This window comes from Protopterus annectens, chromosome 4.part1 (genome assembly GCF_019279795.1).
Source record: "Protopterus annectens isolate FY-2018-M chromosome 4.part1, PAN1.0, whole genome shotgun sequence".
In the NCBI taxonomy this organism is placed as follows: Eukaryota; Metazoa; Chordata; order Ceratodontiformes; family Protopteridae; genus Protopterus; species Protopterus annectens.
The window spans coordinates 764,056,624-764,080,392 of record NC_056734.1 but is presented as its reverse complement, the minus strand read 5'-3'; positions in this window follow the sequence as shown (position 1 = coordinate 764,080,392).

The window sequence follows — 23,769 nt, the reverse complement described above, 5'->3', positions numbered from 1 at the left end:
TAAGTTGCACAACATATAATGATTTCCTTACTACTGTTGACATGTGATGATCAAAGGCTAGATTACTGTGTATATGTGCCCCTAAGTCCCTGACTACTGGGTCAGCTCTTATGGGTGTACTGTCAATATGATAGTTAACAAGTGTGGATGACTTCCTGAAGGATACTATTATGCATTTCCTGGCATTTAGTTTTAGTCCATGGCTCTGACATCAATTATTTGTTTGTGTCTGCCCTTCTTGGAGAACATTTGTGTCAGTGTGGAATTGAATGACAGTTTCTAATTTTCAGTCATCCCCAAGTTTAGTCAGCCAGAGACCATTGACATTGGCTTTGACTTCAGAGAAGTAAATGCCAAAAAAGAACTGTCCCAGTTCTGATCCCTGAGGGACTCTACTTGTGACTGGCCTCTTCCTGGGTCCTGTCTGTGAGCCAGTTGGCTATTCAGCTGGCGACATAAGGGTTTTCACCTAACTGCTTGAGTTTGTCAACAATGCCCAAGTGTGGTATTGTGTGAAATGCCTTGGCCAGGTCAAGGTAGGGAGTGTGAACCATTCTGCCCTCATCTGTTGCTTTGGTGACCTTTTCAAAGAAGTCTACCAGGTTGAGTAGGCATGACCTGCCCTTGTTGAAATTAATTGGGTTGGGTCCAGTGTCTGTAGGTTTACTATATTATTACTGATCATTTCCTTGATAATTCTTTCAATGGCTTTGCATATGAGACTAGTGAGACTTATGGGTCTGTAGTTTCCAGGGTCTGTAGATGGCCCACATTTGTGCAGAGGGATGACTGTTGCTGTTTTCTATTTGTGAGGCATGAGGCTTTTTGGAGGATACAGTTAAATAGCAATTCCAGAGGGCCTGATGGGTCATGTATCATACTATTTAGAAGGCATCCTAGGATATTGTCTGGGCCCATTGATGCAGTGCCATTGGTCTTAGAGACAGCATTAAGGACCTGTTCCCTAGAGATAACAGAGGGATCTATATTTTATGGTATTTCCTGAGAAAAGGTTGCTGGAGATAGATGGGTAAAGTTGCAGCTGAATTTGATGGCCAGGAGGTTTGTTATATCTTCTGGCTCAGTATATGTATATCCATTTTCAATGATCTCTGCACACAATTGTGTATTACCTTTGAGATTGTGGACATAGCTAAAGAATGCATTGTTGTTGTCCTTGGCCTGGGAGGCGAAATTTACATCAAATTTGGCTTTGGTAAACTTTATTTGTCCTCTGAGTTGTTTGTTTAGTTTGATGAGAGTGCTTTTATCCTGATGGGTGTTGCACCTTCTAATTTTTGCCATGCTTTTCTTCCTGCTGTTATGCAGCCTATAGATTTTTGTGATTCTACCCAGGTGGCTTGTTTTTTAGTTAGTTCTGTACTTCTTCCTGGAGGGTAAAGCTGTCTCTATGCAGCTATTAACATGCTTATATAGGATTTCTGTGGACAGTTTTGCATATCTCAGTTCTCAGGGTATATTGGGGCTTGAAATGTTGCCGTTTATCTCTTAATAGCAGGAAGTTAGGCTTGGAGCAGTTCCTGAAAATTCCAGTGTTAGTTGGGGGTTCAGGTTTTATTTTTACTTTAAAGGAGATCATTTTGTGGTCTGACCTTACCAGGGAAGACATTACACTGGTGGGTGTGCAGCGATCTCCCATAATAGTGAGGACCAGATCCAGTATGGTTGCAGTTGTGGTTAGTGTATTGACAATCTGGTCCAGGGAGTTTGTGTTTACAAAATCCAGGAATTTCTGTGCCTGAATGTTTGGTGTCATATAGGATTCCAGTTAATAGTGGGGTAATTAAAGCCATCCATGAATATGGTATTGGGTTGGATGGTGAGTGTTACCAATATGTTTAAATGCATGGTATGGGTTTCCTGGGTCATAGAGGGGGACCTATAGCTTTCAAGGAAGTGGTATTGGATTTTGCCTATGATGATTTCAACATGGAGAAGCTATAGTGCATTGTCCTGTTTGACCAGCCTTGAGGTATATTTATTTTTTATGTTAATTGAGACACCTCCACCTTTAGTCCCTGTCTGTACATAGATGTGGGGAAGGCATTATATCATTTCAGTGTCAGTGTGGTCTCTGCAGCTTTAAACCATGTCCCAGTGACTACACAGACATCAGCATTCTCTAGGGTGAAGAGAGCTTCTAGGGAGTGGATTTTTTTGTTTAGACTCCTGGCATTGAGCAGTAATACCTTTCAATTTTCTTGGTTTTGATTTATTATGTCAGAAGTACTTTCAGTTTGGCATTGCCTAAAAAAGGCACTATGGGACAGGATGATGTTTTAGCTAATATTCAAGAGTCAAGAGAGTTGAGATGCAGACTATTCCTGGCAAAGTAGTGTGGTCTGTTGACCATCTGCTTCCATGCTGACAAATATTGCAGACCCCCCCCCTTAGAATGACACCAGAAACTAAGCCAATTATTAAAGTTAGTCACCTTTTGTTCACACTGTGGCATCATCCTAGGAGAAGGTAAAATGCTGCTCAATGCTAGGCTCCTACCAGCCTGGGACAGATAGTCCAAGAGCTCCATGATGTCTCTCTTCATATAGTCTGGGGAGGTATGTCTCAGGTCATTTACACCCACATAGACTATGGCTGAGTCATACTCATACTTGTGGTCCAATGGCTTGAGTGTGTGCATAATGTGGCAGATACTGGCCCCTGATAAGCAACTGACTGTTACTTTCTCCTTACTCAGCCTGGTGTGAGGGACATCAGTGTGTCTCACAATGGAATCTGCAATGATCAGAATGTTGGATTGTGTGGTGGCTTGCCTTATGGGCGTAAAAGCAGAAGCTCCATGAGATGTGGCTGCATATGTTGATATGGGTGTTGTTTTGAAAGTGGTGGCTTACCTTATGGGCTTAGAAGCAGAGGCTCCATGAGACTTGGCTGTATATGTTGACTGGGTGTTGTTTTGAAAGAGTGCATTCTGTCTGCTGAGGGTATTTGTTATGTGTACTTCATTTAGGTGGTCTTTGGGGTTCAGGAAGGTTATATTTTAGTATTTCAGCATATGTGAGTCTATATGTCTGCTTTGAATTGTGTGTGATGGGTGCAGCATGTGTACTACTGGCAACCTTACTGACATTAGTTGTAGTTTTATGTGAGAGCTTTGCCTTCAGTGACATTGTATAAATGCATCTCTAACATACCATATCAGTTTGTTTCAGAATTAACTGGTTATCAGTGAACATGAGGCAATTTCTACATTGCATCAGGATGCCCATGTCCACCAAGCTGGTAACAGAGATAGTAGAAAGGTTCATATCCATGACAAAAGACCACTTTTTTATTGCTTAGACAGAGTGCAAATATAAAGCAATGTCAGGAGTATCTGGTTTGTAACTCTGAGGGCTGTGCTTGTAATTGCAAACTAGTTGTCCTGTTTGCAACAAGGTATTGGTGAAATTTCAATTGTGCTTTACAGGAAAATGTCACTCAAGGTGTCTGTATTTATACACTTCCAAACATTTGAGGAAAAACTAATAAGTAGACCCTGATGATTTATGAATGAAGTATTTAGGCAGATATTCTGAAATTAGAAACAAAACAAACAGTACTTATTGAAAACAAAGAATTTGCTTGTCAAGAATGATAAAAAGAGGGTAGTCGTGTCAATGGCTACTGCTTGGCTATTTCTAGTGTTGTTCTCACCACAGCTTCACTCCACTGGGAAACAATGGTCCTTTGCTTCTTCTCTCACCAAAAACAAAACATTAGCACCAATCTCAAGATGAGAAGCAGGCCACGGCCTGTTTGGTGATCCTTGTCCCAGATGATTCAAGGATCTGTAGGCTTGTCGTAGCCTTTTTCTGGTAGATGCCTTGAATAGTAACCAGACCAATTAGGGACATCAAGCACAGATGCTCACTGCCCAGCCAGAAAAAGTCAGGAATCAATGCACATTGCTTCTTCTCTCACCAGCAGCAAAATATAAGCACAAATTCCAAGCTGGCACCTATGAAGCAGTTATTAGGCTTCCCGGTGATAAGAAGTCCCCAGTTAATAATGTTCCTGTGCTCCTTCTCTCACCAGGAGCAAAACAGAAGCACTAATTCCAATATGACTACTGAGAGGCAGAATGTGGGCTCTCCAATAATTGGTAGTCTTGGAGTAGATGTTGCAGATTTTAAAGGTAAGATGAAAATGGATTAATATCCTAAGAGCTGCAGTGTTCATTAAGCAGTTAGATATGAAAAGGAGGTAACAAAGCATTAGCTATCTAATTGGAGAGCCACTAATTCTAAAATAGCAAGATAGATTGGAAGGTGTGGGTACTTTTTATTCTGGTTCGATGGAATACAGTGGAATGGCCAATACATTTAAATAGTTGAAGGGTAGTGATTTCACAAAATGATAATTTTGTGCCTACTCACAACAATCAATGAAAGGGGAGACGGAAGGAGATATGTGGACAAATACAAATATGGGGCAGGCAACTAGAAAGGCAGTTGAGTTTAAAATACAACAGCATCAGGGCGGGAGCATGTCAAAAACTTAATTTCTGTGTGACTCACAAGTGACACAGCTGTGGTATTTTTCTTAGTTTTCATATGTAGTTAAAAGCAGAACACAAGTAAAATACAGTGTAAAGAAAAATCACAATATACAAAATAGAAGAAGGCAATAAAGTAATACAAAATACAACAAAGCAAAAACAAATTAACCTTTCCCTCACAGCAAGTTGTGGCAGAGTCTGGATGACCTTTTCAAATAAAACCTTGAAATGTTTTATTTTACCCCTTAAATGGAAGGTTTAGTTCCTAGCTCCACCCACAGTTCACAGATAATTAACTTCAACTGACCGGTGACTCACAAGAGACATAGCTGTGCTCTCTTTCCTAGTTTAAATATGTAGTCAAAAGCAGAATACAAGTAAAACACAGTGTTATTGTGTCTTTCAGCTTATCCCGGTTAGGGGTCGCCACAGCAGAACTCCGGTCCGCTAATGTTTTGGTAGTGGATTTTTACGTGCCGAGTTACCAGCCCTGGCGCACAACCTTCAATGAAGGCATGCCCATTCATGCATGCCTCCACACAGAAGACGCTCAAGCTGAGAATCGAACGGGACAACGTCTTGCTGTGAGGCGACAACGCTACCGCAGCACCACTACCGCGGGTCAAGTAAAACACAGTGTAAAGAAATCAAATCACAATGTACAGAATAGAAGAAGGCAATGAGGTAGCACAAAATACAATAAAGTAAAAGCAAACTAGCCTTTCCCTCACAGCAAGTCAGGGTAGAGTCTGGGTGAGCTTTTCAAGTAAAGCATCATTTATGAGTCCTACCACATTGTCATGGTTAGTCCACACCTACAGGAGAACAGCTTCAGGTCCCTCCATAGCAGTCACACTGGAGGTCTCTTCCAATCTAAGTACTGTGAAGAGTTTATCTTCATCTGAACTAATATTGGGTGAATCAGATCCAGGGGTTAAGGCTAGTTTGGGTTAAAAACACTCCACCTGGTGTACACAACACAGTGCAACTTAATTTACAATATATATCTCTATCTAACAAATTTAAAGGGGCAAAATCTACTACAATAAAGCCATGGTGATCTTGCAATGGGCCTATTTGAATTAAGACAGATTTTGTCTCTGGATAATGCAAGGGAATCTCAGAAACCCCCACACCTCATATAGATTTTGTAGAAAGCGTGAGTCTTTCAGCATTACATGAAATTATCACACATCAAGTTGCTCCAGTGTTGATAAGGAATGGAAGAGTAGAACTGATCACTGCAATATTAACAAAAGGACCTTGCTGGTCTACTGGTAGCAAAATAAATAGCTGTGTTTCTTGCTCATCATTGTCCTATTAATTCTGCTGCCACATGGGTGGCTGCCAAGTGATACTTCAAGTTGGTGGCTGTTTCCTACCTGTTGTGGAGCATGGGCATTGTTCTGACTAGTATATTGAAAAGATGGATTTGTTGTATGAAGAAAAGGACATTCATTATGCCAATGCTCACTTTGGTCACAATTAAAACAAGGTTTTGGACATGACCCATATTGCTGGGTTTGAGATGAAGTAGGAGGATAAATGTTTTGTGGAAATTGTCCTCGGGCTTGTTGCTGAAAGAATCTAAATCTACCTCAGCCTCCCTGTTTCTCTTATTATGTCCCCTTGCCAAGGACTTGGTATCAAATTTTTTGTTGCTCTTTCTCTCCACAGACTATGTCATGTGCAACATATTGGGCTTCATTAACAATGTTGTGTATGCATAAACTAGGCCAATTTAAACAAACCATTTTATATGACCTCACATAGGTGGTAACAAACCTTCTCCAAATGCTGCTGACATCCCACTAGCTGCCACTCCTTCAGTAGTTTCTGGAGTCCTGAAAAGGCCTCAAATGCATTTGCCATGCACTCAAGTATGCATCAATAGATTTGTTTTCTTTCTCTGTACAATAACTTTGATCTGGGCCTTTTTAGGTATTGTTGGATAGCATGCTGTAGGTACTGCTTTTAGTAGTTATCTCATGGCTAAAAATCATTCATCTATATATTTTGAAATATTGTCACCTATAACTGACTTTTCCCATATTTTAACAAAATCTCTGGAAGAGTAGAAGCCTTTAAAACTGCCTGCAACCGTGCATGTTCTTCATAAATCTTAGCATATTTGGCTAAATGTGTTTGAATGGAATGAGGGAGTCTACAATAGTTTTACAAATCTACTGCCGTCCTCAGGTGGACCACTCTTATATTGGGATTGACATCACAGTCCTAGGCCACTGCAGGGTTAGGTACTTGTTTTAAAGGATGAATTTGAGTACTGGATGGTGAGGGGGTGGCAGGGATATCATCAACAGGATGAGTCACAAGTTAATGCATTCTCAGAACTTTGCTTGGGAGGTGGTTTCCACCTGTATTCATCCCATCAATAATTATTGTAAATTGGGTAATTAACCTTTTAAATACCTTTGAGGTACTTACATTGCTAAAGGAGGCAGGTTTACAAATTGTTTTAGTTTATGTGTTTTTTTCCATAGAAATTTGCTTCTGTTTTGGATGAAACTTTGTTTGCTTTTCTCATTGACATTTGGTCAGAATTTTAGGCAAGTGCTGTCACTGTTGCAAGAGTCTAGTGCTATAAACAGAACTTTTAGGGTAGACTGATGCACTAGAAGTGACTTTTGAGGTAGAAATATCAGGGTAAATAGCAGAGGGTTTATCACTGAGTTGTTCCTCAGCTGCCTGATCTCCTGAAGAGGGAGAGTTCTCTACTTCATAAAAGTCAGATTGGTCTGCATAAGAAGAAGTAGGTGCAGAAAGAATTAGGGCCAGTTGCTGTGAGAAGAGTCTGGTTCAGTTATCCTTAATTTTTCCAATTGTTTTAATTGGTAAAGTCCTCTAGTACCATGCAAATTGTCTCCTGCAGATATTTTTAATGTAGTAACTATTTTATTAGCTGCCTGTAACTGTGGTTTTAATTTTGCAGAATTAAGTCTTAAATGTCTAACCAGAAATTCCTTTTCTTAATTCCTAGATTCTTCTTGCCAGTCATTGAAATCTGACCAACAAGAGGCAGCTACTTTGTTTCATTTTGTTTAAGCTTCTTTTTAAGATTTTCTAAAAGTCCCACCCTCGGGGAACTGTAGTGCATTATTATTTTTGTGAGCTCAGAACATTTTACCAAATAATTACAACTGTGTCTACCATGTTTATGAAACCTACGGTTAGCTAGTGGGCCAGGCTCTGGCTCTTTTAATATTCCCACACTTGCACCCATTATAATTGTAAGACAATGGAAAAATTGCCTGCTGTCATAGAATACAACCCATTTTCATGCAACATTATGACAGAATTCACTGTCAAATGACAAAGCCCACTCTCACACACAAATTACTGTTCTACTGAAAAATCATGTAAGAATGCTTACCTGTACTGATTACAGACTCTGCTGAAGGTAGAGAAAATATGGCTGTGAGCTGACACACCAGAAATGCACCAGATAGAAAATCTGTCAAGAATGGTCCCAAATGATGATTTCTGCTGCAGCAACTCACAGATGGCTCAAAATCAATGACTTCAATGCACCAAGTGTTATGGTACAAACAGTCAACGCAGTTCAACAGAGTAGAATGATTTCCTTTATTGTAACAGAACATCTGTATATGGGAATGGGAGACTAAGCAAGCAAGGTCTTGTCTCCCAGTAGAAAGAAAGCGTAGTCTTTTTATAACAGCTTACGAACAAACATTTTATTATCTATCAGACTATAGCCACTGACCAATTAAAACTAAACACCTATGTATTGTTTTTCTTACTGAGAATCAGCAGACTCTTATCTCTGCCTTTCCTTATTAGGCATAAGTTCTGAACTTCCACATTTCCTTATCTGGAACATTCCACATCAGCACTTTCTGTGTTGGCACTTTAGAAAATATCAAGGCAGTGGAAGAAAAATCAAGAAAGGCCTGAACTGTTAAGATCCATCTTTAAACCGGAAGATTGCCAAATTCCAGTAATAACAGCCACACAGGTAAAAACGCACTCTCCAAAGCTAAGAATACAGCATCCATGGGACCAGGTGACATCCCAGGCTATGTACTACATGAACTACAAAATTAACTGGCACTTCACCTAAGTGTCATGTTTAATCATACCCTCACCTCAGGCTTCGTGCCTACTGAGTGGTGCACAGCTACAGTTATCCCACTCCACAAGGGGGGATCCACCTTGGATCCTGGGAACTACCGCCCCATCAGTCTGATGAGCCTGATCTGCAAGGCCATGGAATGTATTATCATGGAACTTATAAACAAAGATATTGGCAACCTTCAAACACTGGACCCCACCCAGTTTGGGTTCGTGAAGGGCCAATCTTGTCTCCTGAACCTGATTGATTTCTTCTAATCAGTCTCCAGAGCCGTGGATGAGGGTAAGGCAGTCCACACAGCCTCTCTGGACCTCACCAAGACCTTTGACACCATCCCCAACTCTGGAATCATAGATAAACTTACTAAGCTGGGCATTAATCCCTACTGGCTTACTGATAGAACCCACACTGTAAAAGTAGCCAACTCCAAATCCAGTTCCAGACAGGTGACAAGTGGAGTACCTCAGGGTTCAGTCCTGGGACCACTCTTGTTTAGCATCTACTTCTCTAAAGTACAGGCCTACACTAAGGGACTCTGGCTAACAAAGTTCACAGATGACTGCAAACTGGGAGTCATTATTGAATCCCCAAATGATGTGGATACTCTACAAAAGGAACTTATAGAAATAGATGCTTGGTGCCAGAGCCTTGGGCTCAAGCTCAATGCCAAGAAATTTATAGTTATCCCCTTTGGGAAAAAACATGTACCCATGAATTACTACATAGGTGGCAGTACACTAAACACCGAAAGTGTGATAAGAGACTTAGGGACACAGGTGGACAGTGGTCTCACCTTCAATAACCACATTGCCACAACAGTCAGGAAATCCTTCTATGTGGCACACCTCATCACTAAGGGCTTTTCATCCAGAAAAAAGGAGGTCATTGTCCCACTGTACTCATCCCTCATTAGACCCATTATAGAATACAACACTCCTTTTGGTATGTACCTCTCAAGACATCTGCAACAACTGGAAAGGCTGCAGAAATTTCCTCACTAAAAGAATCACAGGCCTAAAGCAGATGCCCTATGCTGACCGCCTCAAAAAACTCCAGCTATACTGTCACATATCATCTACTCAGAGGCGATCTCTGCTTAACATACAAGACCATGTCAAACCCAGAGCTGTTGGACATGCTACACTTAAAGGAATCCCAATCCCTCAGAACCACATGCTCCAGGGATCTAAACCTTGTCATCACAATAAACAAAACATGCTGGAGGGATAGGTTCCTGACCCAGAGACTCCCCAGACTCTGGAATAAACTGCCCATACATGTCAAGCAGAGCGCCTCCTTGGCCCTCTTCAAAAGGAACCTTGACGATTGGATGAGAGAAAGGAAATTCACCCCGGGGATTACGTCAGTTGCCCTGCTAGACTGGGGTCCAGGGAAGTAAATAGTGTGGGAAGAAATAGCCAGGGAATTGTTATGGCTATGCTTCTATAGGCCCTAGGGCCGATAGCCTAGTACTAACCTATGAACATATGAACCTATGAACAATATGGAATTCACTTCTAAAGAAGACTATTGTATAAAACACTGAACATTTTCCCTTCTTACACTTCTCCTTTCTCAATATTAAGCCATGAAAGTATGGCTTCTTTATTTTATTTTTTATTTTGCATTTGTTGACCTGGCTAGTCTAACTGGATATTTGTCCATTTTCAGTAGAGGCCCGGGGAGAAAAGCTCCACGATAATGTTATACAAATTTATATAATGAGTAAGAAAAGACATAAGGGGATCATTTCCAAAAAAATGATTAAACATAGAAAAAAAACATTTAGTTAGGCTTATCTAACATATGATAAAAAAAATGACACAACTAAGCAAGAATGTCTAGGTTAATATAAACAAGGATTGATACTAAAACAGAATTAGAGTAGTTAGAACACAGAAGTAAAAAAAGAAACATAAATTAGAAAAGGTTGGTTATGTCTAAAGTGTTTCAGTCAGGATTAGTACATGGGCATAGCCATTGAGAATTAAGAAAGGTTTTTAGTTGCTTTTTGAAAAGTGGAGTGGATGTCAGGGATGTTAGATTATTAGGAAGCTTGTTCCAAGAGTTTCCAATGGTGTTAATAAATAGGCAATCACCAGATTTATTACTGGATTTAAGGGTTGCAACTAGTAACTTATTAGCTGAGCTCAGATTTTTATATGGGTTGATAATGTGAGAAAATATGGGAGCATTTGTGGGATGATACAAGATCTTGTGGGTGATAATTAATTGCTGAAGAAGAAGCTGGTTTTGCAGCTCCAACCATCCTAGTTTTTTTAGATTTTGGCAATGGTGAGTTCAGAATCGGGAACTAGTGGCAAATCTGGCAATGTTATTATATGAAGTAGCCAGCTTATTAAGATTGTTTTTGGATAGATTAGTGTAAATTGGGGAGGCATAGAGAAGGGTGGATATTAGGTGTGTTTGGGTGATAGTAGTCCTGGCAGTCAGTGTAAGGAAGGGTTTTAGCCTATAGAGGAAACCAAGTTTTCTATTACCTGATTTGATGGTTAAGGTTATGTATGAGTCAAATTTAAGACTATGATCAGTTGTTACACCTAAAAGTTTAGTAGTTATGTCAGGTACTATTACAGTGCCATTATTTGATACAACTGTGAAATTTATAGGGGGAGACTTCTGGGTAGGGGTAAACAGTAGAAGTTTAGTTTTTTTAGGGTTTAGGAGGAGACAGCTTTTATAGAACCAGTTCTCAACTAAGGTAAACACTTTTTGGGTGCTAGACTGCAGTTCAGCAGAAGATGCTGCAGCACAGATTAATGTCGAGTCGTCAGCATATTGTATGCAGGTGGTTTGAGGTAGGGATGTTTTCAGATCATTGATGAAAATAGAAAAGAGGAAGGGTCCCAAAATAGGGCCTTGAGGGACTCCCAGGGAGATAGGCAGCAGTGCTGAAAGGTTATTGTCCCAGAGGACTGCTTGTTGTCTATTTCCTAGATAGGATTTAAACCATTTGACTGCCTGAGTGTCAATTGAAAGTGAGGTAAGTATATCTAACATTAAATGATGATTCACCATGTCAAAGGCTTTGGAGAGGTCTAGAAAGAGAGCAGAGGAGAGCAAGGTGTTGTCACGATTTTTATTAATTGAGTCAGAAAAGGATAGGAGCACAGTTGTAGTACAATGAAATGGCCTAAAGCCATGCTGGCAGTCAGCTAATAGATTATTTTGGAGGAGATGATCAAGTAGTTGCCGGTGAATGCATCTCTCCATGATTTTTGCCAATGGGGAAAGTAGAGCTATGGGACAGAAGTTAGAGAGTTCAGTTGAGTTACCTCCCTTATGTTATGGGATAATATGTGAGACCTTACAAAGAGATGATATAGAGCCTTTTGTAATGGTTCTGTTTATTAAGATGGAGATAGGGTAAGCAAGTACTCCAACTGCAATTTGCAGAAATTCAGCTGGAAGGAGGTCAGCTGAAGGAGTACATGGTTTTAGTTTGTGAAGCAGGGTATGGATGAGAGAGGTTGGAACAGACTGTAGATGAAGGGCAGGAGGTAAATTGGTTAGAGAGAGTGTCTTAGAGATGCTGGCAGGTGATAAGGTATTTGCTAACAATTGGACTGTTTCAGCAAAAAATTTATTAAAGGAATCGGCAATTTGGCTGGGAGAATTCTGAGTTAAATTAGATGGGGTTGGGGTTTTGGAGTGCCCTGGGTGGAGTAGGCTATTTATACCCGACCAAAATTTTTGTGGGTTTGGATATTGGGCTTACTGGAGTTTATGGTAATAGGTTTTTTTATCTAGGAGTATTAATTTTTTTGTAGCATTTTTCAGCTGTCGAAAGATTTCATGATCAGACGGGTTTTTAGTATTTCTCCAATTAGACCAGATTCTATTTCTTTGAAGCGTTTTTTGCCTAGTCTCCTTTGTGAGCTAAGGCACAGGTTTGTTCTTAGTTCTGATAGTCCGCGAGGGGGCACGGTGTTCTAGGATTTGGAGGAATTTATTATTAAAGTAAGATACTGCTTTGTCAAGAGGTAGGTATTTAAGGGGTGACCAGTTGCAGGCTTTGAGTTCTGCTTGGAAGCTAGCTGGGTTGAAGTTTTTTTTATTACGGATAGTTCTGAAGATTGTTTGGTTGGGTATAAAGGTTTTTTGTCTAGTTATAAAAGTAAGAGAATAGTCACTGATATCATCAGGAAGTATACCTGTTTTATAAGAGAGGGGATTACTGTTAACTAGTATCCAGTCTAAGGTGGCTTGCTTATTGCTTGGTTTATGGGTTCTGGTAGGGTAGGTGATGGTTTGATTGAAGCAATAAAGTTTTATGTGAGTAGTTGGTTTGACAGAGTTACAACAGATCCAGTCAATGTTAAAGTCTCCAAGGAGTATGGTTTCTTGTGGATAGAATGTGGAGAGCCAGTTGAGGACATTTTCAAGAGTATTAATGTTGTTGCCTGGAGGGATATTGGAGAAAATTATATATAATGATTTATTAGCATTTATCTGTAGCTTAGATATTAGAATTTCAACATTAGTGGGTGTGGGAGGTTGACTATCTAGTGGTATAACCTGTAATTGAGATTTATATAGTATAGCTTATGTAGCTTTGTTTGCATTGGAGGTATGTTGAGTGCAGTTATGCATATGAATGTATACTTTTTTAAGTTTGGGTACTGAGATATCAAATTCATTGATATTTATTTATGCTTGATATTGGCATAGGATGCACAATGAGGCTAAATTATTTTCGGAGATAACATCTACACATCCAGCACTTGAGTATGTCTTCTTAATTAGATTTCTGGCAATAAGATATCCACTCTCCATTCTTTATTTTTCATAGGTTTTAATCTAAGACATCCATTGATTTTGGTTTACCTTAAAACATACTTCTCAACTCCTTAGTACAAGAAATCTGGACAAAGCCTTAAATAATGGGGAAGGGGGGGCAAAAGCCCAGAAACATGGACAGCTTTTAAACATTGGTCTTATACACTTAGAAAGTTGCTAGAATGACAGGATTTGTGTTAGCATGCATTTTCTGAAGGATATGAAGTCTGGAATTCAAATGTATGTTATTATTTAGTGACTTCAATCCTCAATGGTTTGCCAGAAAACAACAAATTTTATGAAGAACAGACCAAACATATAAGGCAAAAATCTGGACATTTTATAAAAATCTGAATAGTTGAGAGGTATGCCTAAAAAGTCACTGGGGTTATCAAATTAACTATTCAAGACATGCACTCCTGAGAGCAGACTTTAAGACCTCTGTCTTGAATTTCACATCACTTTCCAAGTATATTCACAATGAATTTCCCTTAGGAGTCATCAAGTACAAAATCATTTATTAGAATGGATTGGTTAAAGTCAACAAAACTGACTTCATTAAAATAATTTGATGGTCACAGTACAATGTATAATGTAGTTGTCAATAACTCAGTGCTTAAAAAAATAATAATATTTTTAAAAAGGCTGAATGGCAACAGTGCATGAATGTGCCCTTAAATGGTGCAAATCCTGTTCCAAAGGTATAGTATTAAATGTGAAAAATTTAAAAAAGACAATTAAAAAAGATCAATGAGCTTAAATATGTACTTTTTGCAGTAGATTTGGATAATGTAGTGGAAAGGATCAAGAGTCAGCCAGACATTTAAGTATAAAATGGAAAAAAAACTGCAATGCAACTTTTGTGACTGCTCTCAAAATATGTCTTTCTTGTGGTGAAAAATGAAACCTCATGATAGGAAGAATGTATCATACACAGGACTTTAGTGGAAAAGCTCTGGATGTACTGTAACATTTTCATAAAGTAGTGGAAGTTGTTGAATGTTGGTGTATTCACATATTGGGCATTAAAGTGCCAACGCTAATCTTCTGTGTCACGGTAACCCTAAAATATGGGCCAGAATTATATATCAAGTGATAATACAACATGTAGTGTCCCACAGATCTAGAATTTTCAGTCCCAGTGACAGAGAACAAATCATATTTTATTAACCATGCAGAGTATTTTTGGAGCACTTTATGCTCTTTATACTCCATTCTTCAGCATTACCCATCCTACACACACACACACACACACACACATCCATTGCTAGGTCTACCAGCCTGTCCTTTCACCACAAGACTTTTCCAATCTGCAGCTACGGTTGGTGAAGAACCTAAAGAAATCCTGGACGGTCATGCCATTAACTTCAGCTGGGGGGGGGGGGGTTCTACTTATGGCCTATCCCCATTCCTCGTGCACTTCAGTATATGCAGTGCTGATGTGCAATGTATCATCCTGCCTCTGTGGTAATCCACCCAATGTCAACCACCCTATATCTGTTTGTACAATGTCCTTCCTCCTGTCACCAGCCTCCACTGAAGTGATCAGCATGAAAATGCCCAGGCAAGTGACCTTCCCAGGGATGAGAACTACCATCTCTCCCCTGACAGCTCCTCAGATGCTCACACTATTAAATGAACCCTGTTTACCTGCTCTGTAGGCAGAGCTTTATACCTCTATGCCATTGTCCTGACAACCACTAACCAGTGAAAGTATTCAGCAAATATTAAGGGGAAGAATGTGCTGTCTTATATAAGGTTAGTTTACTAAGAGACATTTATTCCCCTCTCTAAATGATTGGCAAATGTACCAAAGGTGTACAATAATTGCACAATAACTATAAGAATCAATCAGAGGAGGTTAGAAAGGATTGGGAAGAGAGACTGGATAAGCAATCCACAAAGAAACAATGGGAGGGTATATGTATGTCTCCCAAATATGGAACAAAATGTAGAAGATTTAGAATTTTTGCCTGAAAATGTTTGCATAGATAATTTTATACCCCAAGTGGACTCCAGAGAATTTTTCTTCAGGTGGACAGTAAATGTTGGAGGTGTGAAGGGGAAGAAAGAGGTAACTGGGAACATATTTTCTGCGAGTGTGGTGAGTTGGCGGACTTTAAGGATTCCCTGAAGGATGCACTGTCAGAGATGCTGGCTGGGCAGATTGGTCTCATGAATTTTTTGAGCTATGATACAGAAGTGAAACTGCCTAGACATGGTAAGGCCTTGCTGTGTCTAATTATGGTGGCTGCCAAAAAAGCAGTTACTAGAAAATGGAAATCAAAATCTAAACCAACTATACTAGAAGTAGTGAATATAGTAACAGAGATAAAACAACTGGAATTGAGATCTTTAGAAAAGGGTAGAAGCAAACTACATAGGAAAAAATGGGAATTGTGGGAACAATACATACAGGGGAGGAATGAGGTCTAAAAGGCAGCAGGACTTAAGTGAGTTATGTAATGTTTGAGTGAGAAAGATTGGGTAGGTTATAAGTGATGTATAATGTTTGCAACTGGTATGGTCAGTATGGTTTGAGATGTAAAATGCTTGCGACTAGGATTGTGTTGGTGTGGTTTGTTTTCATTGATATAAATGCATGATTGCCTATGTAGTAAGTGATGGTTTAATGAAGATGTTTCTTGTTTAAATAAAAGCAAGAATTTAATTATTTATGTAACATTGATTAGTTTATATGCAGTAGTATATATATATATATATATATATATATATATATATATATATATATATATATATATATATATAGGGTTCCTATTAAATGACTGAAGACGCATCTTTCGAATGCGTCTTTACTGAACTTGAAAGCACGAAAAGGCAAAATACCGAAACGACATATAAGCGAATTCTTTCCCTGGGAAAGAAATCGCTTGGCCGCTTCTGTTACTTTGCCGTTTTTGTGACTGCAGTGTGATCTCGGAGTTGGTATATTTAAGTAGGTGGGGTCTGAGGGGCACAGCCTCCACATCTACATGTACATGCATTATCCAAACATATTATGCAGTTTGGGGATAACCATGGCTTTAATTTCAGAGTCCTTGAGGTCATTGCCCCGAGTATTAGGGAAGGTGATATTAGGAACCACACAGAGTACAGGGAAACTAAGTGGATTATTACCCTCAGAGCAGATAGGGGGAAGGGGTTGAATGAGAGGGCTTCTATAAAACCCCTATTGAGAAAACGGAGGATTCAGAAATTAATTATTGTTTTGTATGACATTTTTTATCATACATATATAGATATTTTTATATACATTTTTATATACATTTATTTTTTGGTGCAATTGCATTGTTTATATGTATATGCATATGTATGCACTTTTTAGAAATGCAGTATGATCGTGTTATTTAAATGGGGCTGATATAATGTTTTTCTTTAAGGGGATGGATGAGTTAAGTGGTATGTCCATGTGATTGGTTTATGTGATTTTTGAATTTTTATAAATGGATCATTATTTTATTCTGTGTTATGTGGTCTGAAGAAGCTTGTTAGCGAAAGCACTTACCGTTCCATGGTCGTTTAATAAAAGACTTTTATGCATAAGAATTTCAAGGAGTTGCCTGGCTGCTTCGCTGTGAATATCTGCACAGTTTTTATTTTTATTTTTATCTACTTTCTTAGCAACAAAGCATTTGTCCTGTGGATTATTTGCTGCTTTATTTTATTATTTTATTGATTTATTCATTTATTTATTTATTGACATTTGTTTACCACGAAAGTCTGACTAGACAGAAGCCCATTTTCAGCATAGGTCAGGGAAGAAAAGCCCCAAATTATTACAAAACATTTCAAGAACATTAATTTTACAGTCATCAAAAATAAATCAAAAACATCTGTAGTTTAAATAATTATAACAAATTAAACATAATGTAAAAACATTGATTAAGAATTGATATATATGACAATCATTTAATAATCAGCGAAATTTTAGACAGTTTGTACAGAAATAAAGGTCAGTTAGTCTAATACAAACAATAATTTCAATACATAGTGAGGGAAAACAGGCTTATGGTATATTTAGAGTGAAAGTCAGGAAAGAGAATTAGATGGCAGTAAGGAAGTAAGTGAAGAAGGGAGAGTAAGGAGTTATAAGGAAAGAAAAGGTACTTGTTCATATTTAGGGATATAATTAATTCTGTTTTTTTAGCATGAACAGAGACAGATTTTAGCCAGGAAGTCTTTCAGAGTGGTTTTGAAAGATGGGAGGGAGGGTATAGACCTGATGGATACAGGCATAGCCGGCCTTAGGCATAGGCCAACTAGGTGGCCGCCTAGGGTGCCACTGTAGCAGGGGCACTTTTCCAGTATTTATCTGGTGTAGGTAGACCAGGATGGGGGCACCAGGTGGTGTCGTGGGTGCGCCATGGAGCCCTTTTGCCTAGGGCACCAGTTGACCTAAGGCTGCTCCTGGATACAGGTGAGGAGTTCCAGGCCTTATCAACCTTGTACGAGTACAGACAATGTCCAGTAGATTTGCTAGGTTTGTAGACAGACAGGAGTTTTTGGTCACTGGATCGCAATGACCGACTAGGAATATGGTTATGTAGAATGTCGTTTAGTGCTGAACAGGTAGATGGATGTTGGGTAATTTTATAGGTGGTAAGAAGTTGTGTACATGCTAGTTGATGTGGCAGCTCTAATCAATTAAAGCTTTTCAGTGCTATACAGTTATTGAAAGTGGTATGCTTTAGCAACTTTGTTATAGCATTGTTCAAGTTTTAATTTTTGCAAAGCATGAAGGTTAGTAAAGTTGGGAGTGCCATAAAGAAAATTGTGGAGGAGATAAGTAGTAGTAAGTGAAGTTTTAGTTGCTTCAGTGAGAAAGATTTTCACTATGTAAAGCATTCCTAGTTTTGATGAGTTTTTCTTATGCAATTTTGTATATGCAGATTGAATGTAAAATTATCATCTTCTATCACCCCTAATAGTTTGCTGTGAGAAGTCACTTCAATGATTGTATTATCAAGAGAAAGGACATTAAATTTTGTTTTATCATGAGAGAGGGATTTGGGGAAAATGTAGTAGTTTGGCCTTTTATGGGTTGAGCATGAGTTGTGAGTTATGAAACCATGTTTCAATGGTTGTTAGAACTACCTGAGTAATTTTCTTGGAGATGTGCCATGTTGTCAGATATGCAAATGAAAGTGCAATCATTTGCGTATTGTATTAGGGTGACTTGTGTAGAACTATAGAGGCCATTAGTGAAAATGTTAAAGAGGAGGGACCAAGGATAGAGCCTTGTGATACACCTGTGGTGACTGGGAGGTAAGGAGAGAGTACGGAGTGCCATGTTACTGATGGCTACCTATTGGACAGGTAGCTTTTGAACCACAGAAGGGTGGGCTGAGAGAGACCCAGTGAGAACATTTAAAGTAGAAGCTTGCTATGACAAACTGTGTTGAAGGCTTTAGACAAATCTAGAAATAAGGAACAGACTAGTTTGCCATTATCTCTAGCTTTATTGACAGTATCTACATGGGTTAGAAGGGCAATGCTAGTACTATGGGTAGGACAGAAGCCATGTTGTGTAGGGGATAGGAGTTCTTCCTGCAGGACATAGTCTATCACCTGTTACTTACATCATGATTTTCTTCTAAATCAATAAATGCAGGCCAGATCTACTTGCTAAGTTCCTTTAATTTGTCTGTCAATTAAGCTTTACCAATGTGAGGTGCAACCTAAGCACCACACTCATCCATTCACTTACCCATATAGCAAGCAATCTCAGAAATGTATTGCCCCTCCCCAGCAACTCCCAGGTGAATGATCCCTCTCTTGTTATAGCATTTAAACCTCATGAAATACCCATATATGTGCAGTATGACTAAACAGGAACTGTTACTAGTCAGTTTTTCACAGAATTACATTCAGTGTTCTAAAGTAATATTGTGCATTCATTGACTAAAACAATACATGTTGATATAGTTTATTAGAAACATACATAGTCAAAATATATTATGGAGATGGCAAGAATGAAAGGTGTACCTCCTTAATGATTCTTTGAATGTTTAAGAGACAGAGAACAAGATCACATGCAACCACAAAACATGCAACTTATATTTTAAATAAACTGATCACAGGTATATTGTGCGCATGCATGTCTGTGTATGAACATGTGTACATGGGTAAGGAAAAATATTAAATCACACCTTTAGCAAGTAACCAAAAAACAATGTTGCGCTGGGTTTTGATGAAGTCCAGTTGTTTTCTCAATGAAAGCACTTAACTAACTCATATGGTTTTAAAACAATAAATAGTGGTCAATACTGTGCCACAGTTTGGTGTTTCAGGGTATTCCTGTGAAATCTGGGTGTTCTGAGTGTTCATATTTAGCAATCAAAATATACAGTATTTAAATACACATATATCCCCCAAATCTAATTTCTCTTGGAGTACTGTGTTGTACACTTCACAACAATGACCAGCATGTTTTAAGCAGCATTCAGTCATGCAAAGTAGAGCATCATATGACAGTATAAAACTGAGTTCAATGCACCTATACAGCAATGTGATAATCAATTCTGAGCCAATAAATGAATAAGGGAATAAGAATCATAAAGAGTGGCATGTCAGTCAATATCATAAAAATTATAATGTTACATTCTTATAGCACATTTCAGCTATCTGCTGCAATATGAGTAAAATGACTTCATCTGTTTGTTGGTCTCCCAAAAGCTCCTTACAAATACAGTAGTCCAATTGCATACATTTATGTGGTTATACAGAGTATGTGTAACCAGTGCAAGTCATTTTAATGGTATACAAAATACATGAATCAAGATTCAACATTTTCTCCCATATATATTTATTAAAAGTTTTTGACTGAAAAAACGGTAATACATAATCTTTGAACAAGTGTTTAATCATAATCTGAATTTAAAATTCAATTTATCATGTTAATGTAGGTCATAGAGCTCAAAAAACAAAAGTCTAATAAAATAAAACTATTGATACTATATAAAAGATGTGTTACACATCAATAAAGTTAATCTAAACTATTAGTAAGCTCAATGTGGTTTCTTCCTTTTTTGTCATATACTGTTTATTTTTTCTCCAGCGGTAATGAACATTTAAAATGGAATTCAGAATTTCTGGTTAGTTGTCATCTTGTTGATGTAAATTTCACAATCATATGCAATAGTAGAGGAATTTAAAACAAATAAAGAAGAAAAACAATGTTGATGATGTCTGTGTTTATGTATGATATGGAAAAACAGCCATGGCAGAGCTAGCCATCTGGTGGTAGAGATTGGCAAGTGTGGGATTTTTGAAGAAGAGCCAAGCCAGAGCTCGGCCATGGGTCTGGCTCCACTCTTAAGAGCCCAGTAAGAGCAAAGCCACCACAGATAATCAAAGCAGTAGCTAAGATAAAAATAACTATGTCTGAAAATCGAAAGGATATTAATTAAGCAAAAAAAAAAAAAGTAAGAAAGAGAGAGAGAGAAAAAGAAAATTACAGTTACAGATAAATCCACATTGACATTGCTAGCATTCATTCAAAATTTATCATACTTCTGAAAACCTCAAGCTTCAGCTCTGCTAACATTGTAAAATGTGAAAAAAATTATAATAGGTATAGCATATAAGCACATCACTTGGCTAGCTACTGAAATGTTAGCACTCAAAATGACGAAAAAAAAATACCAAAAACACAGGAGAAGAACAAATAAAAAAAATTGCTGTTCTCCTTTAAAATTCTTTTTTTGGGGGGGGGGCAAGGTCCTCCTGCACCCTGCCCCCACATTCCCAAACTTATATATACCCACTCTGAGATTGCCATATCTCAGAGAAAAGAGAATAATCTGAGAAATGGCATCTCAGACTTAATACATATAAAGCAGATCTTTCAGCCATTAAGTCTCCATATTTGGGGTGAGGCCCAATATTTTAAATCGTTACCACACCACACTGTATGTAGTAGCAGAAATGTTGCTTTGGCTAGAGGGAAATAATCTGTTTTTTCCCCTTCTGATCTAATCATGATTTAGTGCACAGTTGTTTCATCACACTTTACAAGAAGTGGTCAAAGCACCAGTGAAAATCTAGATACACTGCCAAAATGGGAAAGAAAAGCCCTGTGAAATTTTGGGATTTGTTTGCTTTATATAAGAAGCCATATTTCACTTCCCTTAAGGCAGCCCACATACACATGCTATCACAGTATATTGTGCCTTTTCTGAGACAGTACACCACTTCTGACTGTGAAGCTGTTACAAAATATAACAATAATGGCAACCTTGCTATTTGATAGATATTGTTCCTCCATTAAACCATATCATCCATAACTGCCCTTTGTTATCATGTATTACATATCCCCATAAATGACAGCTCTTTTCTGTACACTAACTTCTTACTCAGAAAATAATTAAAAATGTTAGAACTACAGTAACATTCTGCTATTTCGTCTTATGGTTGGTAAACACTTACACTGCCACCAGGTCATAACATTTATTTGCTGGCAATGATCATATCATGACCTTGAACTTTCATATAGAAGATTCCTACACATTCCTTTCCCCAAAATGTAGTTACTTTATGTGCACATCCCTGAACCTTGATGGCGCTGGAGATAAAATTGAAAAAGAAATGACTGCTACAATAACGTAGTCATTTCAACATGCTGCTCTTGAGCACATATATTCACCCTCAAACAGAGACTAAAGTATATCTTAGAAATTCCCTGCAGGGACAACTGAGACACTGGGGCTCACCTCAATAAATGCAGAGAAACAAAAAAAAATCCTGCCTATGCTGCCCTTAGCATTGATAATGCTTTCCATTTCCTCCTTATCTCAAAATCTCTTTTTGAAACAGGCTCCTCTCCCTCTGGGTTAGGATGTACGCACACAAGAGAGAAGGGAATAAAACACCCCATTGTAAAAATGAGCTGCAACCTTTGTTTTATAAAATAGTCTTCCTCTCCTGCACAAAATGTTTAAAGCCTCTTCCCTTTTAGCACGGTGGCATCACCCTGTCTCGAAATCCAGCCAACTGCAGTGCTTAGATATGCAGACTGGACCTACCAGAAAGCACTCTCATCCTGCAGGTCTGGTCTGAATCAACAGTCATCAGTTGCTCAGAACAAACTGTGATTGTGGCTGTTATCATTTTGGGCTGTCGGACCTGCTGAATCATAAGACAGAGCTGAGCTTATACTCAAGCTTGAGCCAAGCTTGAGCCGACTTTGGCTTGCCCAGCTCTACCTGGCAGCATGACAATTGGCTAGAGAAAAATTGTCACTGTTGAAATGACACCCCAATCCCACATGCAAAAATGGGAAAAAGGGTTGTGAATAGATGGATGGACTAGTGCTTTATGTACTTTTTTCCTTAATTTGTTCCTTTTGAAATATTTATTAGTTGTGAAGCAAAAAATATTATTTTAATTTATGCTAAATAACTAGTGAATAATACATTTAGAATCCAAATAGTTATGATACAATTAATATTGTCTTATGTTTGCCTTCCAGTTATACAGTGTTTGGTCTTCGTGTATTAGAAATGGCCACAGTGATTTTTAATCTATCAGTTAAGCTTTGCATAAACATTTTATCATTTGCTGCCGAAGACGAGAATAGCCTTTTTGATGAACATAAAACTGTGCCTTTATCTTGTTTTATTTGCAATGTTTGATGTATATATATATATATCTATACCTATGCATATATATATATATATATATATATATATATATATATATATATATTCTTTATTGATTAATTTACATTATTCCTTGGCACTCAAATACATTTCATGTATCTCATCTAATTCAAAACTTTAGAGCCATCTGTGCTAGTCAATGTAAATATGTAGAAGTTACAGAATGCAAAAATTAAATTATTATTTTTGGGGGCAATTGCCACTTTCTAGATTGGTACTTATTGGCATATTTTTTATTTAGAATTTTAATTACATCCAAGTAAACAGAATCTGTTCTTGTATATTTAGTTTAGCAACATTTAGATTTTATTTTTATTTTGTTTAGTTCTTTACTAATTCTTTTATCTTATCTTTATACAAGGTTGAAATGATGCCATATAAGCTAATGCTATAATATTGCGTAAATTGCTTCATCACTGTCATTAATTGAAAAGTACAGTTAAATTTACTTGTTTAAGTGATCTTTAAAATCACTAACTGAGTTCCTGTAGGAGAAAATTCTAATAATCATTGATAGAATTTTATAATCTACAGACAGTTAAAGCAACTTAATTTACATCAGATAAGGGGCAGGAAAAGCCCATGCCAAATGGCATGGAGGGTAAATACCTTGTCTGCATCCCACGTGACCTGAATTTGATTAATAGCTCAGGCAC